Source organism: Acinonyx jubatus, chromosome C2 (genome assembly GCF_027475565.1).
Source record: "Acinonyx jubatus isolate Ajub_Pintada_27869175 chromosome C2, VMU_Ajub_asm_v1.0, whole genome shotgun sequence".
NCBI lineage: Eukaryota > Metazoa > Chordata > Mammalia > Carnivora > Felidae > Acinonyx > Acinonyx jubatus.
The window spans coordinates 54,287,179-54,307,721 of NC_069384.1; the positions used below are offsets into that span (position 1 = coordinate 54,287,179).

At 38.3% G+C, this 20,543-nt stretch overlaps 1 long non-coding RNA gene across 4 annotated transcripts in view; it reads left to right on the plus strand.

Moving 5' to 3' along the window:
• The first annotated feature begins 2,818 nt into the window (after nt 1-2,818).
• LOC113604770 (uncharacterized) overlaps nt 2,819-20,543 on the plus strand; it is a 29,977-nt gene continuing 12,252 nt past the window's right edge. Inside the window, exons 1-4 of one of the 4 annotated variants that reach the window (XR_008297648.1) lie at nt 2,819-5,502; nt 9,204-9,331; nt 10,670-10,885; nt 17,963-18,135. This is a non-coding gene — a long non-coding RNA (uncharacterized LOC113604770). The remainder of the gene's footprint in view (nt 5,503-9,203; nt 9,332-10,669; nt 10,886-17,962; nt 18,136-20,543) is intronic. The other 3 variants (XR_008297650.1, XR_008297649.1, XR_003426782.2) reach the window with 3 other exon arrangements.

Sequence of the window (20,543 nt, forward strand, 5' to 3'; positions counted from 1 at the left end):
GCAACAGAGGTGCAGCTTTGAGAGTCTCAATGAGCCTGACAGAAAGCTCCAGAGCAAAGATTGTCTATCACAGGAGGCTTGCACTGGACAAAATATCCACACTCTTGTATTCCTGTTTTCTCTGTGTCATTGGGAGCTGTCGGGGTAGGGTTGTCTGATTCAAAGACAGCAACAAATCCTGAAGATGCTACAACTACTGGTTGTCAATGACTTGTACTTCTCATTACAGGCCCTCAAAGGGAGATCTGAGCAATGCATTTTGCACTGTCATGCTGCTAAATGAGGTATGTGCTAGAGGCTAGGCCTTACTTTTTATATTGCAGATTCTATATCTGGGATCATTTCCCTTCTGTTTGAATAACATTTATTAGAATTTACTTAGTGGCTTTATTCTGGTTGTAAAACAGTTTTGAATGCTCTTTTTCTTGAGTATGTATCTAGGTATAGAATGATAAGTTCTCTTTTCTCCCCCACTTTAAGTTTATCATTTCACTGCCTTCTACCTTCTATGATACCCTTAAGAGTTCAACCATCATTCTAATTACCTTTATTTTGTAAACTATCTTTCATCTCTGACTACTTTTTACAGTCTTTCTTCAACATTTATAACGTGTGAGGATGTGGTTTTATTTTTATTTTTATCGCTTTAGATTGGGGGAGTCTTGGCTTTTTAATAACTACAAAAAAAATTTCGCTACTATCTATCTTTTTGTCATGCTTCCAAATCCTTCTAGAAGTGCAATCAGACAAATGTTAGACTTTTCATTTTATTCTCCATGTCTCTTCTTTATTGTATTTATAAATCAGTCCTCCTGGAATACATTTTGGAAATTGTCTTCAAATTATATTTCTAGCGTAGACAGCGTAAATTAATCAGATTTTTAACTCATATTCTGAATTTTGCATTTTATGTACTGTATTTTTTTCTACGTATTCTATTTGGTTGTGTTTTAAATCTCTTGGTCATTCTTTAAAATCTCCTGTTCCCAGCTCATTTTCAAGGATCTCATTTCTTTAAACATACTTGCTTTTCACTCTGATTGTTAATTCTGATATCTGAGATGTTTGTGAGTCTACTTCTGCTAGTTCTTACTCATAATATGTTTTCATTATTATTTGTGGTTTGTATTTTTGTGCGTGTATGGAGATCCTCCATTTTCTTGGAGTTCTCTCTGTGGAAATTCCTAGAATTCTGGGTTGTTCAGTTTCTCAGTAAGGATTGATGTGTTCTTTTCTCAGTATCCTGGAAGTATGACTAATCCTACTGAGAAATTAAATTCTGTGCTTGGGGTTTCCTTGGACCACACAAGTAACTTGAATGCAGACAGTAAATATGAGGACCAGACTAGTTTATGTTTATGTACTCTCAGAAAAGAATTTATCTTCATTTCCCCATAACTTAGTGCTAAGTTTGAGAAGGCATGTTTCCTTGACATCATCTTTTCTGGCAATGTTTCATTTTCTGTTTTTGTTTTTAATATCCTGAAGAAGTCAAAAATTTGGGCAGTGATATACTGTTAGATTCCCTAGGTGGATGGGCTGTACATTTATTTCTTCCTCATATTAGCTCTCAAACAAGTAACTTGAGAATATCCAGTGTTCCACAGAAACTGAAGGTTGATTTGGTACCTACTTATTTGGCATTCCTGGTTTTAAATAATTTGGGGAGTTTTTCATATTCCTTAATTCTGTACCAATCTGTTGACACTTTATAAAAGATATTTTTATATTTCTATTTATTCTATTAAATATTCCCTCCTTAGGGAGAGACTGTTTAGAATATTGAATCCACCATATTTCTGCAAATAAGAAATACTAATAGCTCTTTATCCATTAGTTTTTCATGGAATCCCAAATTTTTTCCAACTGTTTTTCACCAGAAAGTAAGATTGCATATTTTGGCAACTGGATACTTTAAATAAAACCAACTTTAATAAAACTCTAACTTACCCCAAAATATTCTTGTGAAAAAAGCTTTCCGTTGAGGAGAAGGAAAAAAGGTAACGTGTGCCAAGAAGAAGCTGTTTGTCACAAAAGCGTTTTTGTATGTGTGTGTTTTGTTTTTAAGTCAACTTGCTGTTTGCTTTGTTATCCAATACAATCTTGATGTTAACAAAATGTTTATTTCTTTCTGGCTTATCCATATTTTGTCCTCTTAGGGCTCTGTTTCTTACTGTTGATCTTCTCTCTGTTCGTTTCCATCCCAACGGAGCCAAAATTCCAAGCTCTTGTGTTGGGGCAGCATTCAGTCCATTGGATAATAGAAATATGCATTTCTAAGGTTCTCATTTACATTATCTTTCCTGTGAAAGATACTGAAGGACAAGAAATTTTCTACTGACCCCTGCAGGACCTTAGCCCCAACTCTCCCCTCCTCCTGATTATACCACCAATGGCTGCTCCACAGCCCCACTCTTGTTCTTGCATCTTGTCCCATGATTAACACAGCCTGTTTCCCATATTTTTCAAGGTTTGAAAAATGAAATCTGATCTTCTTTAATAAAGCCTATGAAATCTTAAATGTCTTTCTCCTCTAGAACATTCAGTTTGAACACTTGTCACAGAGCAACTTTTAAAGTAATTGCTTGAGTTACTCCTTTTGTTTTCCTCCTTTCACACCTCTTTTGTTCATTAAATGCTTATTAGTGACCAGACAATGAGTATTGTTGGCACTAGGATGACAAGGTGAATAAATATGACCTTTGCCCTCAAGGTTTTTTGTTTTGTTTTGTTTTGTTTTCGTTTTTTGGTTTTTGTTTTGTTTTTCGTTTTTTGTTTTTTGTTTTGTTTTTTTTTTTTTTTAGTAGAGAAGCAAGGAGTTCCTGTGTGATTTGAGACATTCTTCACATTTCCTGGTAACCAAAGTAATCCAAGTTTGGGTAAACTTAAACTCTACAAATGATAGGAGAAAAGAATAATGAGGGTGCATCTGATTCATCTGGAGATGGTAAGCTTATGTTTCTGGCCATGGAAGTTTCTTCTACAATATGCAGACAAAACACATTTCCACAAAGGAAGACATCTGATCTTCACATAAAATAAGATGCTTTTAAGGAATCTGATCCTTCAACTCCCTTCCAAAATGGGGAGGGAGATTCTGGCAAATTTATATCTTCCAGAAAAATAGGTATGTGAAAGTTGGATGGGTTCATTTACTGTGTTTAAGGAAATGTAAATATTTTAAGCAGACCACTGGGGTGGCAATCAAGTCACCATATCTGAAGTTCCCCAAAATGTAAGAGAAAATATTTACCTTCAGATTATTTTGACTTGTTAGAACCTCAAGGCTGAACCAATCAACCTCAAGGGTTTTGACTATATACCTTGCAATTGTCTCCAGCTCTAAAACTTCAAACTATTTAATAACTTAAGAAATGATCATTGTGTACTCCATTGTTATAAAGGTCTAAAATTAATTAAAAGTTAGAGTTCTTCACCCAATAAATTATATACTTTTGAAATGTTATAGATTTGCTTATGCATAGCTCTTATCTGAGAATTTAATATACGAGAAATAAGACTGTGTGTACATTACACCAGCTGTGTACCTATACTGCTATTTTATAATAAAGGAAAACCCGATTTGTGATTATGAGAATGGAGCCCTGAGTTTTCCTTGTGGTGGCTGTAACTCCCTTATGCTCTACACCTTGGCTCTGCTGGCAGTGCTCTCTACTTCTGTTCTGCTGGCCTCACTGTAATTCTAGTTCACCCTGCTGTGGAACAATAGGGGAAATGGGAATAAAGACACCAGTAATAATGACAGCATATTATTGTATTATTGCAGCAGTGTGCCCCCACGCCCCCATTTTTTTGGTACCACAAGAGAGTATCATTTAGAAGAGAGTGTTTGTATGTGTAACCATTCTATTCCTATGAGGTAGATATCAAGTGTTATCCTCATTCTGTCACTGAGGAAATGGCCCTATTGCTGGGGATTGGCCCAAAGACACACTGTAAAATCACAGTAATATACGAGGAGCTAGCATTTTAGTAGACATTTGAGTATCTACTATGTGCTAGGAGTTTGTTAACGAAATCAAATTTCTTTATGGAGCAAAATTGCCAATGCCAGGGGGAAAGTTGGGAATGGTACTGAGAGAATATAAGGGTCTGGTAGATATGGAGTCTCCCTGAAACGAGAAGATTCAGAGGATGTCTTGTAATATGCACTTGAAAGATCAGGTGACTGGTAGCACAGTTTCATTTCAAAGAAGAGCATTGTCTACAAGGAGTCAAGCACCTTACAAATGTTCTTGTTTATTTCCTGCACCGCCCTATGAGGTAGGTGTTTTCCATGTCTCAGAGATAAGGAAATTGTGGTAAAAAGATCAAACCGCTAATGTGACAGAGAATGACTTCTGCTTCCAGGAAGATCAAGTGGAAGTACTTATCTCTTTTCCTCTCACTAAGCACAAGAAAACACCTGAACACTTCATATAAAACAAATATAAGGCTCTGAAAAATAGAGAAGAAGGACAATAGACTAGGAACCCCAGGACCCAAGGAGTGACAGTGTGGAGAAATCCCTGGGTTTTCTTTTAGCCAGAGGTTGACAACCCAGAAATGCTAACAGGCATAGACTGTAAAGGCCCAAACAAAGGCCTTTTCTCTGTACTAAAAAGACCAGGAAAGAAGAAACCTGTCAAGACAGGAAGCTTTTAGACAATAAACCCTCTATTCATGTCAAGCATCACAGAAAAACTGTGGTGGAGAGCCTAGATTTCTGCCTTCTGGAGGCTGTAAGATCCCCCACTGGGGTTGTATCAGGGAAAGCTGAACAAAAAATGAACTTGCATCCCTTCTAGGCAGTAAGGAGAAACTTGGCCTCACCCAGGGCAGTGGAGACTATGTTGGAGTCTGGGTTTCCACCTCCACTGAGTGGTAATGAAATGGTGTCCTTACCTTCCCTTACTGGATTTGTGTCCAAAAAAGCCAACTCATATACAGTGTAAAGATAAGATCCAGAGTCTTATAAATTATAGAGGTGGAGAACAGATTAGTAAATTCCAAGGGTTAGATAGGTTGAGAGAAGGGAGGTGCATGTATCTATGAAAGTCAATATGAGAGATCCTTGTGGTGATAGATATGTTCTATCTATGAATGCCAATATCCTAATTGTTATAGACTGAACTGCCCCCCCCAACCAAATTCATATGTTGAAGCTTTAACCCCAGTACCTCAGAATGTAACCATATTTGAAAATTGAGTCTTTAAGGAGGTACTAAAGTTGAAATGAGGTCATTAGGGTGGATCCTGTTCCAATATGGCTGGTTTCCTCACGGGAAAAAAGGAAATTTGAACATAGACACTTATAGAAGGAAGACCCTGTGAAGACAGAGGGAGAAGATAGCCATCTATAAGCAAAAAGAAACCATCCCTGTCAACACCTTGAGGTGCTCCGCTCACCTTAACTTCAGCCTCTGAGGCCAAGAGACTTGGAAGAAACCGACCCTGTGGACAACTTGATCTCAGACTTCTAGTTTCTGGAACTACGAGGAGGTAAATTTCTGTTTTTTAAACCCATCTGATACCTACAGAACTTTGTTATGGCAGCCGTAGCAAACGTATACACTAGTTATGATCTTGTACTTTGGTTTTGCAAGATGTTCCAGGGAAACTGGGTAAAGAGTACATGGATGCCATCCTTTTGTATTATTTCTCACAAGTGCATGTTAATTTATAATTATCTCAAAATAAAAAGTTTTTTTAAAAGTGGTCCGAGTTCCAAATGTAGATCTCTCTGTTGCTAAAGCTTTTACGCAAAAGTTACCCAAACATTTTTAATATAATTTATTGTCAAATTGGTTTCCATACAATACCCAGCACTCATCACAAGTGCCCTCCTCAATGCCCATCATCCACTTTCCCTTCTCCCCTACTCCCCATCAACCCTCAGTTTGTTCTCTGTATTTAAGAGTCTCTTATGGTTTGCCTCCCTCCCCTCTGTTTGTAGCTTTTTTTCCCCCTTCCCCTGCCCTATGGTCTTGTTAAGTTTCTCAAGATCCACATATAAGTGAAGACATATGGTATCTGTCTTTCTCTGACTGACTTATTTCACATAGCATAATACCCTCCAGTCCCATCCACATTGCTGCAAATTGCCAGATTTCATTCTTTCTCATTGCCAAGTAGTATTCCATTGTATATATAAGCCACATCTTCTTTATCCATTCATCAGTTGATGGACATTTAGGCTCTTTCCATAATTTGGCTATTTTTGAAAGTGCTGCTATAAATATTTGGGTACATGTGCCCCTATGCATCAGCACTCCTGTATCCCTTGAAAACTTACCCAAACTTTTGACTCAGTCCTATGTCAGAGTCTCATCACTTCTGAGGCTGAGTTAAAAAATCAGACTATTCAAATTTAGGTGATTGGCATGGGTGCTGACATAGAGTCTTAGTAGTGATAAGTCAATATGAGCATTTTGCCATAAATTTTTCTGATTTTCTTTATTGTGGAACAATACTCCTGACTACTTTCTTTCTTATAGTAATGACCCTATCTTATAAATCCAGAGCTTAGAGTAAGGAGTAACCTCAGATACTATTGCTTTCGTAGGTAAGTAAAAATACCTCACCAAACCTTAAAGGTAATTGATTCCACCCAGTATCCTATGACTTTCCAAAACTGTCATACTGTATAATTTTGAGTACAAGTATTTCACAGTGATTAGGAAAAAATCTCTTTTAAATAGATATTTTTGGTACTACATAGACCCTACATGCAAGTAGCTATGTTGGCTCCTCAGCTGAAACATAGTAACCTGAACTAAAGAAATAATAGTCCATTTCCATTCTTAAACAATAAAAATACAAAAGGCAAAAACTTTGAACTCTGGATGTCTCTGTTTCTTATGTGGTAAAAGACTTTCATAAGGAATTTTCAGAGGTAATTTTGACTTTGTGAGTGTTTTGCTTTATATGCTGACTTTAGAAATTAACCTCCTCATAAAATCCAATCCCACTTTGCTATTTTGACACTTCTTTTGTCTGAAAGCATTCATTAACATTTCACATAATTGCCCCATTTCCAGAGCAAGTATATAATTTCCTGCAGAGTGAAGACTTTGTGATGCATATCCAATAAAGTCCATCCTGTCTGCTGGTAGTTGATGCCTTAGTCTTACCAGGAGCTTGAAAGAGATTTTCCTGTTGTGGATCCTACTGAATCTTGTTGGTCATCTGCAGCATTAAAATGTGACTATCAGTAGTGACCATTTGTAATGTCTACTCTTCTTCAGTCATTGTTCCTTTAATGACTTCCCGGCTCTTTTCTGAATATATACCATTAGTGGCTCTTGCCAAGTCAACATAGAATTTTAAGAAAAATTAAGTAAAGTACTTTCATAGCTTGATTTTTACCAAGATAGTCATGTAAATATGAAACATTAGAGAATAGGGAAAGCCATTATAATATACCTATGAGAACTTATATTTAATGAAATATGAAGTCAAAGGATGGGCTTGTTGAAATAAGGATATTTTACTTTCTGACTAAGAAAGTAAATTGCACAGAGATTCAAGAAGAATTTTTTTTAAATCGAGTATATATATTTTGTCCCAAAGTGTTAAGAGCAATTATGAAAACAGATTTCATGTCATTATTTTTCAACTGATAGGACTTAATTTTTTTTCTGTTCAAACAAACTACAATTTAGAAGTTCTTTAATATTTATGTGTAATTGTTAAACACATGGATAATTCTGGTGTTCAGCCCATAGAAGAGTAACTGGTAACTTTTTATATGTAATTCTATTTTAGGCCTTGAGAGAAATGGATTCCTTGGCCACTCTATGTAGACTGTATATATGTGCTTTAGGAAGAGCATGACAAAATCTCCATTGTTTGTTCCACAGTGACAGATATTTCAATCAACAGGTCTAAGTTCCAGAAGTTGTGTCTTAGTTTCTTTTTTTTTTCATATTTGTAACTTAACACACTACATCTAAGCCTTTAGTGACCAGCAATCACAGCAATGTTTACATTCAGACTGCTTGATGTCTGGCATCTGCCAAATATTCTAAAATGACATTTGTTGGCTCTTAAATAAAAAGCATTGTGGCCAGTTGATCTGCTGGTCTGCACAAGCTGAATAGAATTGTTCCTTTTGTACTATTATTTATCCTTAAATTTGTCTTTCCAAATCAAGAATAGTCTGACATTCAGCAGTTGGTTTTTCTTGATCCTGTGCTGGTGGGTGATGCTTTTTTTTGTACCAGAAGCAAACAAATATGAATAATCATGTTCCATCTTTATAAAATCCATGAGAGGAAAATCCCTATTAACACATATGTTTGTCTATAAATAAAACTGGTAAATGTCGATATTATTGCTTTAGAGCTCAAAGCTATAAGACATCATCCTATTTTCTTCATTTAGGAAGACTTTTTAAAGTCAGCCATCAATATACCTAAAACAAGAAGCCATAAAAATTAAATTTTTACTTTTTATTAGAAAATATAGGATGAAAAGAAACCAGCCCTGAAGCTTTATAGACATGGAACCCTTGTAAACTGATCCTAGAAATGACACTGAATAAAAATAGCTACTTCCAGCTCTTTTAAGTCATCTGTTGAAGATCAATTTACGTATTTCTCTTCATATTTATGCATACATAATTCTTCTTTAACAATCATTACCTTCAAGGTGACCACAGTTTCCTATTACTAAGCACCTAATGTGTGAAAGTCTCCACAGAACTTAAAGAGGTTATACTTGATATTCAAATATTAAATCTATACCTGTTGTTTGTAAGTGGAAAAAAAGATGAGTATTGATATTGAGTCTGGTGATTAATAGGGTAATAAGAAGAATGAACTAGAAGAAATCAAAACAATGTGTTTGCAGCCTGTTTTAACTTAGGTTCCTCTAGGAACTTAAGCCATGATAATGTTCTTAGGAAGAAGAACCTAAGATAAATTTTTTATGCAAGTAGTTGACTTGGGGGAGTGAACCCAGGGAATAGGGGAGGGACCCATGGGAATATTAAAACAAGGGAGGAGGGAGAGCTAACCCAAAGGTGTGCACTTGAGTTGGCTGTCCCTGTGGGCAACAGGGGTTTAGTCCTGGTAAGGATGCTTTAAGGAAATACATAGAAGACCCATCAGAACTGTCAATCGTAGACACAGGAGAGAGGAACAACCCAACCTCTACAAACTAGGATTAACATTGGGGGGTGTTAATTTTCTCTTCTTCAGGATTTATACCATGAAGCAGAGAATCCCTGGAACAAACAAGACAGACACACACTACAGCTGACATGCAGTGCTGTCAAGAGCACCTGTACACAGCCAATGGTTGACTCAGCAATGGTCAGAGCCAAAAGGTGGGCTGATGGGATATGGGAGGGAAATGGCAAATATGCAGTGCCCATCTTTGACACTTACTCATTAGGTGCATCATTTGTACACTCTTTTTTTTTTTTTTAACATTTATTTCTGAGACAGAGAGAGAGACAGAGCATGAGCAGGGGAGGGGCAGAGAGAGAGGGAGACACAGAATCTGAAACAGGCTCCAGGCTCCGAGCTGTCCGCACAGAGCCCGACGCGGGGCTCGAACTCACGGACCACAAGATCATGACCTGAGCCGAAGTTGGACGCCCAACTGACTGAGCCACCCAGGTGCCCCTGTACACTCTTTTTTTTAAGTTTATTAATTTATTTTGAGAAAGAGAGAGAGAGAGAGCATGAATTTGGGAGGAGCAGAGAGAGAGAGAGAGAGAGCAAGAGAGAGAGAATCCCAAGCCGTCTTTGTGCTGTCAGTGCAGAGCCTGATGCAGGGCTCCATCTCACAAACTGTGAGATCATGACCTGAGCTGAAATAAAAATTCAGATACTTAACCAACTGAGCCACCCAGAAGGCCCTTGTTTGTCCATTCGTAGTACCTGTTTCCTCATCCCAGAGGAGGCAGAGGGTAACCTACCCTGCCTGTTTCCCTGGGTGATCATTTAGGATTTATTAAAGGACTTAGTAGCAATTTACAGAATAAGTCACTACAAAACTGAAGGTAGTTGAGGCTGAGCTAGATCTGAGACATGTAGAAATACAGAGAAAATAGAGAACAAAGAGGAGGTCACAGAAAGAATCTAGAAGGCTACGAGAAGCCTCTGCATCTGATGTGGCAGCTCTGTAGCAACCATGGACCAGGAAAGGAAGATGTGCACAAATGATGACAAATATCACAGTTAGCATCTTGTAAAGTAAATGTGTGAATTTAATAGGTCAAATTATTTACCAGCTGGGATATTAGGAGAATGTTCCTTGTTAGGAATAAGTATTGATTGAACTGATTTAGCAAATGCCTAATATATGAAGACTGTAATGTCTAGTCTGTCTCTCAGACCAATTTAAGATCTTTTACATTGCAGTCATGTCTGTCTACCCTTCAGCTTTAGAGATCAAATTCACTTTCTTTTGCAGTGTTTTGACAATTGAAAGTCTCCAGTTGGGTTATTAATTTCAGTCCTATTTGATCTCTGAGGATTCAGCCAGCAGCTACTCTCCCATCCTCAAATTATATGACAGTTATACTTTTATTTCTTCAGAACTTTTGCAAATTTAATGAGTGCTAAATGCCAACATTACTTTAAATTTTCTCTGAGCTTTAGTGTAGGTGCATTTTCACGATAGAGATCATCAAGGCTAACAACATTCCATATGTTAGATCTTCTTCCAGAGACTTGAAGATATTATGGAAGAACTTCGCAGTGGAGAGCCCGAACTGGTACTTGGAATAAACAGATATCAAAGCCTAACAGCTGAATTTCTTCAAGCAGTGGCCTCTGGGCTTCCCTAATATAGGATCCTAATGGCTCATCCTACTTCCTTCAAGGTACCTCTACCGGAAGAGATAGTGACAAGTACATCACAAAGGAGAGAGGTATGTGACCTAAAACTGTCTATTTAGTCTTCAATTGTGGCATAAATGTTGTAGTAACTTTCCCTGTGACATAAACCTCAGAGAAACTCTTATCTCTCAGCTGTTGACATTCTTAAAAACCTTAATTCTATTTTGGTTTCAACATGAACAGTCTCTGCATAATATCTTTGTGTGTATATGGCATTTCATCCTAAAACTTCAAAAATGTTCAAAGAATATCTAGTTCTTCTGTTATGAGATTCTGTGAAAGTCTGTTCTCCCCATGTGAATGCTTTGGGATCTTAGTATTCCTTAACCTAACATTAGGGTGGCTATAATGTACCAGGAACTACATGGCCCAGGGGACTGAGGGGTAAAAGCTGGGATTGCCTGAATCTTTAAAAGAAGTCCCATTTTGATCTTATGTCACTGTTGATCTTATTAAATAATGATAGAAATTGGCATGAGTGACTTTGGGGATTCTGGGAGCAGGGCAGGGACCTCCAACTCAGCTTCCAGTGGGTAGTAAAAGTCTCACCAAAGACAGCTCCTGGGTAGAAGTGCAAGAAACAGATGGGAAAGTAGAGGAGAGGAGTTCTCCAAATGTACCCTGTCCTTTGCTTCAAATGTCTCCATGTGACAGGAGGAAAAAAATGGATGTGGGAAGTAATGCACAAAATGTAGAAGGCTAGGCAGAGCCAGATGATCAAGGGCCTTGAGTACCTAGCTAAGGCTTGGATGGTATCCTTTGATCCAGACAGAAGAGCCCTGTTGAAATCCCACTGAGAGCCCATTGTCTTCATAAAGTATCTTTTTGTTCACTTTGTAAATTTGTGTCCATGCATCCAACAAGCACAATACTGACCACTTACTATGCACTAGTATGTAATAGGTACAATGCCAGTTATTGGGGATACAGGGGTAAGTAAAGCATGGATCCTAGTATCCTACATCTACCACATGTGTGCGTGCGCGCGTGCGCGTGTGACAGAGAGGAGAGAGAAGGAAACACCAACAATTTTAATAACAATATGTGATATGAAAACATAAAAGAGAAACACTGTTAAGCTCACCCCCACAGACTTCAGGGAAGTCTTTACAAAGAAGGTTTTTCTCTGACTCCAACTTTGTTAAGCTTGGGTGTTCTAGCAACCAGAACTGCAATGAGAATTGTAGATGCAGATAAACTATGACTGTGTAGGATTATGGTTCTTTTTCATAGAACTGTCAGCACTTACTGCAACCAGAAGCACACTTCTCTTTGTCACTCTGCAGCAAACAAGACAGGTTTGCTCTGGATGTGGAGTATAGAGCAGTCTCACCCCATAGGGTTGTGTGAATCATGACTTTTGATGATGTGACTGCTGGCAACCATAGCATGGAAACCAGAGAAGTGCCATAGATCAGTGTTTTGCTGCTCCATTATATTATTTGTAATGGGGCATTCTGATTTCTCGACTTTAAAATCTATAAAGACCCCCTGATCTGGGTGGGCTTTAATTTGAAAGAAGTCCTGTGTTACCTCATTGGTTTCTTTGATCTGTTATGGATAATTAACCAAACATATCATAGACTTTAGTCTCTGTTTCACACTGCATATCTCATCCCTGCTTCTTTCAACTGAATTCAAACTTTACTCTTATGGACTACTTAGCATTCAACTGAAAGGCACAGATTTCTAAGTAAGGTAAGAATTTCTTCTAAGTTGTTTATACTTAGATCTTAAAATTGGGCATGAATGAATCAAAAATACATGGTTTTACTTGATGCTTTATTTTTCTGTTAGGAAAAAATTGTTACTGGTTATTTAAATTGATTTTGTGCCAATATCTATAGTACATATGTGTAAAACAAATGCTTAAAAAAGGTTGTCTTGAAGAATCAAGCTGAGATATTTGAAATAAAAGAATTCACCAAAGGGGCACCTGAGTAGCTTCCGTGGCTAAGTGTCCAACCCATGATTTTGACCCAGGTCATGATCTTATGGTTCATGAGTTCCAGTCCCATGTCGGGCTCTGAACTGGCAGTGTAGAGCCTGGTTAGAATAGTCTCTCTCAGCCCCTCCCCTGCTCACTCACTTGCTTTCTTTCCTTCTCTCTCTCTCTCTCTTTCAAAATAAATAAACATTCAAAAAAGAATTTACTAAAAGTGATAAAATGCAAAAGATTAAGGTCAGAATGTTCTGATAAGATAGTGAAAGGAGGATGAGAAGTATCTGTTTTGAAAAGTATTTGGGGGAGAGGTGTCTGGGTGGCTCAGTCCTTTAAGCATCTGATTTTGGCTCAGGCCATGATCTCCCTGTCCGAATTCCAGCCCCACATCAGGCTCTGTGCTGATAGCTTGGAGCCTGGAGTCCGCTTTGTATTCTGTGCCTTCCTCTCTCTCTGCCCCTCCCCTGCTCGTTCTCTGTCTCTCAAAAATGAATAAATGTGAAAAAAAAATTAAATAAAAAAAAAGTATTTGGGGGAAATTTATGTCTGAGGGTATATTCTTATTTACACTGTAATTGTTCATCTAGTACACTAAGAAGACTTGTCAGCTCCCCCAAGAATACACTTTGCCCCACTCTGTGTGGAAAAAAGGATTGTGGGTGTGGTTTTCTAGCAGAATCAAGTGATCATTGAATTCTAAAATAAGAAACTGAAGTCTGCTAGATATTTACAGTGTCTCAAGGGAGAGTCATTAAGTTAATCTTGTTTTTTTTTTTTAATGTTTTTATTTATTTCTGAGACAGAGAGAGACAGAGCATGAGCAGGGGAGGGGCAGAGAGAGAGGGAGACACAGAATCGGAAGCAGGCTTCAGGCTCTGAGCTGTCAGCACAGAGCCCGACGCGGGGCTCGAACTCAGTACTGTGAGATCATGACCTGAGCTGAAGTCGGACGCTCAACTGACTGAGCCACCCGGGCGCCCCAAGTTAATCTCGTTTTTAATGCCTAAGAAAGGATATCGTAAGTTAAGATTTAATTCTCATTAGGTTCCTATTATTTGGGACTTTGGACAAAAAAAAAAAAAAGTACTGAAAGATACTTTGGATTTTCTGTGTTACCAGTCCCTGACAAAGAAAACTTGAGTTTCCTCACTTCTTGGAAATTTGGAGGAAATCATTTCTGTCAAGAGCAGTAAATTGGTGTCATCTCACACATTTATAAGCATATTTTAATTAAATGATGTAATAATGTGTAGTGCTGAAAATCATGGTCTCCAGGGTCAAATAATCCTTGATGTGAATACCAGCTTCACTGTTAGCAGTTGTGCACTTTTCTCTGAGCCTTAGTTTGCTACTCTGTAAAATGGGATAGATAGAACCTCCTAGTTTTGTTGTGAAGATTAAATGCAATGTTGTAAAGTCTTGGCAAGGTTCATGGTATGTAGAAAGTGTTCAATAAATATTGATTGTTATTACTTCAGAATACAGGTATAAAAGACAAGTAATTTTCTAGTTTTATTATAACATCATATTATGATGTCTTGTAACACTTAATGTCCTGAAAGTTTGATGGGTCTTAAAGTAAATTAAAGTCCATAGTTGAAGATTTCTGTCTGGTTTCAGGGCCCAGCCCAACAGCGTGTTCTATCATTTGGCCTGTGTTGTCAATTGATTCCTGGATTTAGTTTCCCTCCAGATGATTTGAAGAGACCACAGTTGTATGAATATTTTGATCAATAACCAGGGATCCTGGGTGGCTTCTCCTTGCTGTAGTCAGCAACTGATGAACATTGTACACTAAGGCATTAAAGGTGTTTTTCTTCCTGTGACTGCCAACCAACTGGAAATTCCCAGAGCCTTGCCTAGGAGTGGAAACGTTTTCTAAACTGTTACACAACAGCACCCTCATCTTTGAGACTTTGAATGAATCTCTGTAACTGACTTGAAACATGCAAATGCCTGCCCCCCCCCCCCCCACCACCTAGTGAGAATGAATATCTTTTCTCTAGGAGGCCCCCTAACAGCTACCTAGGGGCCACCAAAGAGCCCTGTTAGTTTGACTTATTTTAAGTTTGGGGAAGACCAAACTGCCTACTCAGGTAAAAACTGTCTCTCAACTTCTCCCAGGCGAGACTGGCCTTTGGGTACACACTCTCTAGGGCTCTGACCTGACTTCCTTACAAAAGAAAACTAGGATCCAAGTTTGTTCCATGTAATTGGAGCTAAAAACATATGTAGCCCTAAAAATCCTGCTATTCTGGTTTTCTTTAACTTTGGATTTGTCTTTCCAACCCGATACTATCTTTCTAAAATATGTACACCTTTCACTGGTATTCAGTTGTGGTATTTATGTATTAAAAACCCCTCCAATTTGGCCCAAATTAAAGTTCCCAATCCATATTTTAAGGCCTCTTTTACTCCATGATCTTAAAGAAAGAATATATATATATTCTTTCTTTTGGAATATATATATATTCTTTCTTTTGAGATAGACTTTACCCTTGGAGGCTTTCTTTTCTCTGGGTGTTCGTATCTACAGCTCTCTGTGACAGTGCACCTGTGCCATCCCTCTCTATTGCGAAATCAGATGTGGCTAGCTGGGAAAGCTTCTCATCTCTTCAGCTGCAGATTTTTTTTCTCTGTAAAACCTGTTACGTGACTCTGCAGAGGCTTACTCTTAAATTCTGAGTAATGGGGGTTGCTCTTTCTTTGCTCTTGGAATCTTGTAGTCTTTACTTGCATTACTCCTTATCAGCCATGTAGAGTTCAAACTACTAATCCCAACCAATAGGACATTAAGATTCAAACTGGAGATACATAAGCAAATGTACGCTTACAGCTCTATTGCTTTAATACTTTGTTTCACTCGGCATGTCTTCTCCATAGCCAGCCTGGTTCTGTCCTACACACCATCTTTGACGTATGGGGTCCTTGTAATCTAATTTAACCTAGATGAGAAGCATTGCAGAGAACACCTTCTGAAGAGAATAACCTTCTTGCCTTACCTTTCTATCCCATCCTCTATTTTCCTTAGCTGTAATCATTAGAATGTACTGACAATTACCGCAAATCAATTTTACCAAGACTGACTTTGGTAATATTCTCTCCACAGGATGTTAAGGCTTAATATCATTTCAAATTACGGTTTAACATCATTTCTTCTCTTGGAAAATATCACTGTCTTATACAAAGTTCAGTACTTCATTGAACATTCTATTCCTGGTTATATATTTAAAATTTTCCTTATTGTTTTGGGACTACCTTAGGCATACTTTTTTCTTCTAAACCTATTATGATTAAATTGAGCCCTCCTGTCTGTGCTATCCCAGCCACACAATCCCCATTTAAGTCTGCATTTGAAATATTTAAAAAAGCATTTTCCCATGTTTAAATAGATTTCCTTAATTTATATATTCCTTGAACTATTTCATCTAATCATCTGATCTCTAAAAATTTTGTTATACCTTTTTCAAAGCTGTGCTATATATTCTTTTTAAAATTTTTTTTAGTGTTTATTTATTTTTGAGAGAGACAGACAGGGGTGTGAGCAAGGGAAGGCAGAGAGGGAAGGAGACACAGAATATAGCAGGCTCCAGGCTCCAAGCTCTCAGCACAGAGCCTGACACAGGGCTTGAACCCAGGAACTGTGAGATCATGACCTGAGCTGAAGTCAGATGCTTAACTGACTGAATCATCCAGGCAGCCCAAAGCTGTGCTATATATTCTTAAAAACCTAAAATACTTAATGATCACTTACCTCTAATTATGTGAGAACACTTTCCATAACTTTTGAGATAACTGAAAAAATCCCCTCACAATATGTTTCTAAGTAACACAGGCAACAGGTGAAAATATTTATCAAAGCTGTCTCGTTTGTTTAGAACATTATAATGTGAATTAATACAAGACAAAGGTGCCCTTTTTTATTAGCAAAATGTTTAAAGTACCTAATGCTGATGATATTGAGTTATGATAAGCATTTCTGAACATGGCAAGTGGCAGATTATATTACAAACCCCTTCTTGAAAGCAGGATCTCAGTAAATATAAAGCATGTATAAACCTAGAGTTAATATAAAATTTCATAAAATGATAAGGAACTGGGGTGTCTGAGTGGCACAGTCAGTTGAGTATCTGACTTTGGCTTAGGTCATGATCTCACCATTTGCGAGTTCAAGCCCCACATCGGGCTCTGTGCTGGCAGCTCGGAGCCTGGAGCCTGCTTTGGATTCTGTGTCTCCCCTCTCTCTGTCCCTACCCCTGCCCCGGGCTCTCTGTCTCTCTCAAAAATAAATAAACATTAAAAAAATGCTAAGGCACAATATACAAAGCACCTTATTTCTAGACCTGGTGGGTTACTGGAAAGATCATCTCCTGGGTGCGGGGTTTGGGAGGTATATATTGGAACAGAGTTCTAAGGGCTAAGATGGTAACTGTTGTTAACTTTTTTCATCTGAGATACATTATTTGCCTGTGGGACCTGTAGACAATAAACATAGATATTTTTTATTCCCAAGATTTTATCACTTTTAACTATAAGGTAAAAAGCCTTTGGTAACTTCTAAAATTCCATCTGGTAATTATTGGTAAGGGGGACTCATTTCTGAGTTCCAAGGTATTTATACTAGCTAAAACTTACTGTGTACATACTATATTCCAGGCATTGTTTCAAAAACTTTTATACACATTAATTTGTATATTAACCACCTCTGTCAATGCCACAGACCTAAGTGTAAGAGCCAGGTTTATATCCCAACATTCTTATTCCTTATTGGTCTTTCTCAACAAGGTCATTTGTGGTATGCTTATATACCTTCCACCCAGATGTTATCAGATGTAGATAGCTACGGTCTATGCTATATTCTCAGTTGCCATAACTATTTCTGAAGAGTTAAATTTCAGGAATAGCTTTCATTTAAAAGGTATAGATTTAATATTTATCCATGACTGAGAGTGTAGTCAAAATATTTATCAACCCTTAAGGCAGCAGCACTAGCCAGTCAGTGAAGACACCACCTAATCAGATGCCCCATAAGCAACCAGTGAGATCATATGGATGCAAAGTGATTGGGTATAAATCTCCTCCATGACTAACTCATTCAGGGATGTCGATGTGACTCAAGAAAATTAGCAAGTACATTTATCATTAACAATGTACATTATATTTAAAGATAGCCTATGGAAATCAGAAGATTGTGGTGGAGCAGGAGGACCCTAGGCTTGCCTCGCTTCGCTGATACAACCAGATAACTATCAAATCATCCTAAATACCCCAGAAATAGACCTGAAGGTTGGCAGAACAAACTTCACAGCTAAAGGTAGAGAAGAGGCTACAATGAACAAGGTAGGAAGTACAGAAATGTGGCTTGGGAGAAAATGGATTATGGCCGTTATGGTGGAAAGGGAACCACAGTCACAGAGAAGGGCAAGGTTCACACTCAGAAGAGTACATGAAAAAAATAAATCCCCATAGTAATTGGCTTGGAGAGCAAGAGGGCTTGAATTTCATGAGTTCTTGCAACCAGTGGGGCTTAAAGCCTTCAGTTTTAAAGGCCAGTGTGCTTGACTCTGGGAGAACTCAAAGGACATTGGGGCTGCTCTTAGAGAGAAGGCTGGCAAACAGCCCACAGACATACAGTTTGGAAACAACAACCTGAAAAGTGCCTGGGGCACACAATGGGGAGGTTAGTTGCTCATCTTGGAGTGGGTCCCAGAGAGGCAGTGTTCACAGAGACTTTTCCAGGAACAAAGGAACTGGCAGGCACCATTTCCCTCCCCTGTTTCTCAGCATAAGCATAGGGCCACCTGTGGGAACCAGTGCAGCACTGACACTGGCTACCTAACTTGCTTTCACCAAGTCTGGCACCCCCACGCTCCCGTGAAACCACTTTTCCCAGTCACACTTACCTCAGTCCCAGTGTGGTGGGCCCCCTCCTTCAGAAGACTGGCCCAAGCCCCTGCCAACATTACATTTTCCAACCCAGGAGTTTTGCGAGGCCTCAGTTCCAGCAGTGGCAACAGGTCTTATTTCACAAGCAGACTAGAGCACACCTAGTTAAAACGTGCCACATTCAGGCAAGGGACAAAAACACTACCTGCAACAGGCAAAGAGAGCTTCTGCAGACAACTGTCCTGAAGGATAAAGCAGCCAGTACACAATAGCAGAGCACATGCAGCACACATTGGAGACACTCCCAGAAGCACCAGGCCCTGGGGCACAGAGGACACTACATGGCAGGGCACTACAGGACCTCTTCTTCATAAGGCCATTACCCTTAAGAACAAGAGACATAGCTGATTTTCCTAACATACAGAAACAGGCACAGAGACTTAGACAAAATAAGAAGACAGAGGAATTTGTCACAAGCAAAAGAACAGGACAAGGCCACTGCTGGAGACCTAAGAGAAACAGATATAAGTAACATACCTGATAGAGAATGTAAAGCAATGATCATAAGGATGCTTTCTAGGCTTGAGAAAAGAGTGGAAGACATGAGTGAGTGAGACTGTTAATACAGAGGTAAAGAATAACATAGCAGAGATAAAGGGCTCAATAAAGGAAATGAGAAACACACTTGATGGAAAGAATAGCAGGCTGGAAGAAGCAGAGGAATGAATTCATGACCTAAAAGACACAGTAATGAAAAGTAATCAAACTGAACAAAAGAGAGAAAAAATAATTATGTAAAATGAGAATAGACTTAGGAAACTCAGTGACTACATCAAATGTAATAACAATTATAGAAGTTCCAGAAGAAGAAGAGAGAGAAAAGGGGACAGAATTTATTTGAAGAAATAATAGCTGAAGACTTCCCTAATGTGGGGAATGAAACAGATACCCAGATCAAGGAGGCATAGAGGACCCCCAACAAAATCAACAAAAGCATATCTACACCAAGCAATATTATAATTAAAGTGGCTAAATATAGTGATAAAGGAAATATATAAAAAGCAGCAAGACAAAAGAAGAGTATCAAATATAAAGGAAATCCCATAAGGCTCTCAGTGGATTTTTCAGCAGAAACTTTTCAAGCCAGAAAGGAGTGGCATGATATATTCAAAGCAGTGGATGGTAAAAACCTGCAGGCAAAAATACTCTATCCAGCAGGGTTATCACTCAGAATAGAAGTAGAGATAAAAAGTTTACCAGAAAAACACAAACTAAAGGAGTTCATGACCACTAAACCAGCCCTGTAAGAAATATTAAAAAAAAAAATTTTATGTTTATTTATTTTTGAGACAGAGAGAAACAGAGCATGAATGGGGTAGGAGCAGAGCGAGAGGGAGACACAGAACCTGAAGCAAGCTCTGAGCTGTCAGCACAGAGCCGGATGCAGGTCTTGAACCCACCAACCATGAGATCATGACCTGAGCCGAAGTCGGACGCTTAACCCACTGAGCCACCCAGGCGCCCCTCCCCTCACAAGAAATATTAAAGGCCACTCTTTGAGAAGAAAGGAAAGACCAAAAAATGACAGTATGAAGGTAGGAATATGAAAGCGCTAAAAATGAATATTTCTTTTTAAAAAAGCAGTCAAGGAACTCACAAAATAGAAGGATGTAAAATACGACACCATATACCTAAAACATGGGGAGGACAGGAGTAAAGAATGGTTCAAACTTAATATAGACTGATAGATGCAGAAGATGTTATATAGAAACCTGGCGGTAACCACAAATCATAACCACTACCAAATATGCAAACAATAAAGAGAAAGAAATCCAAATATGTCACTGAAGAAAATGAACAAA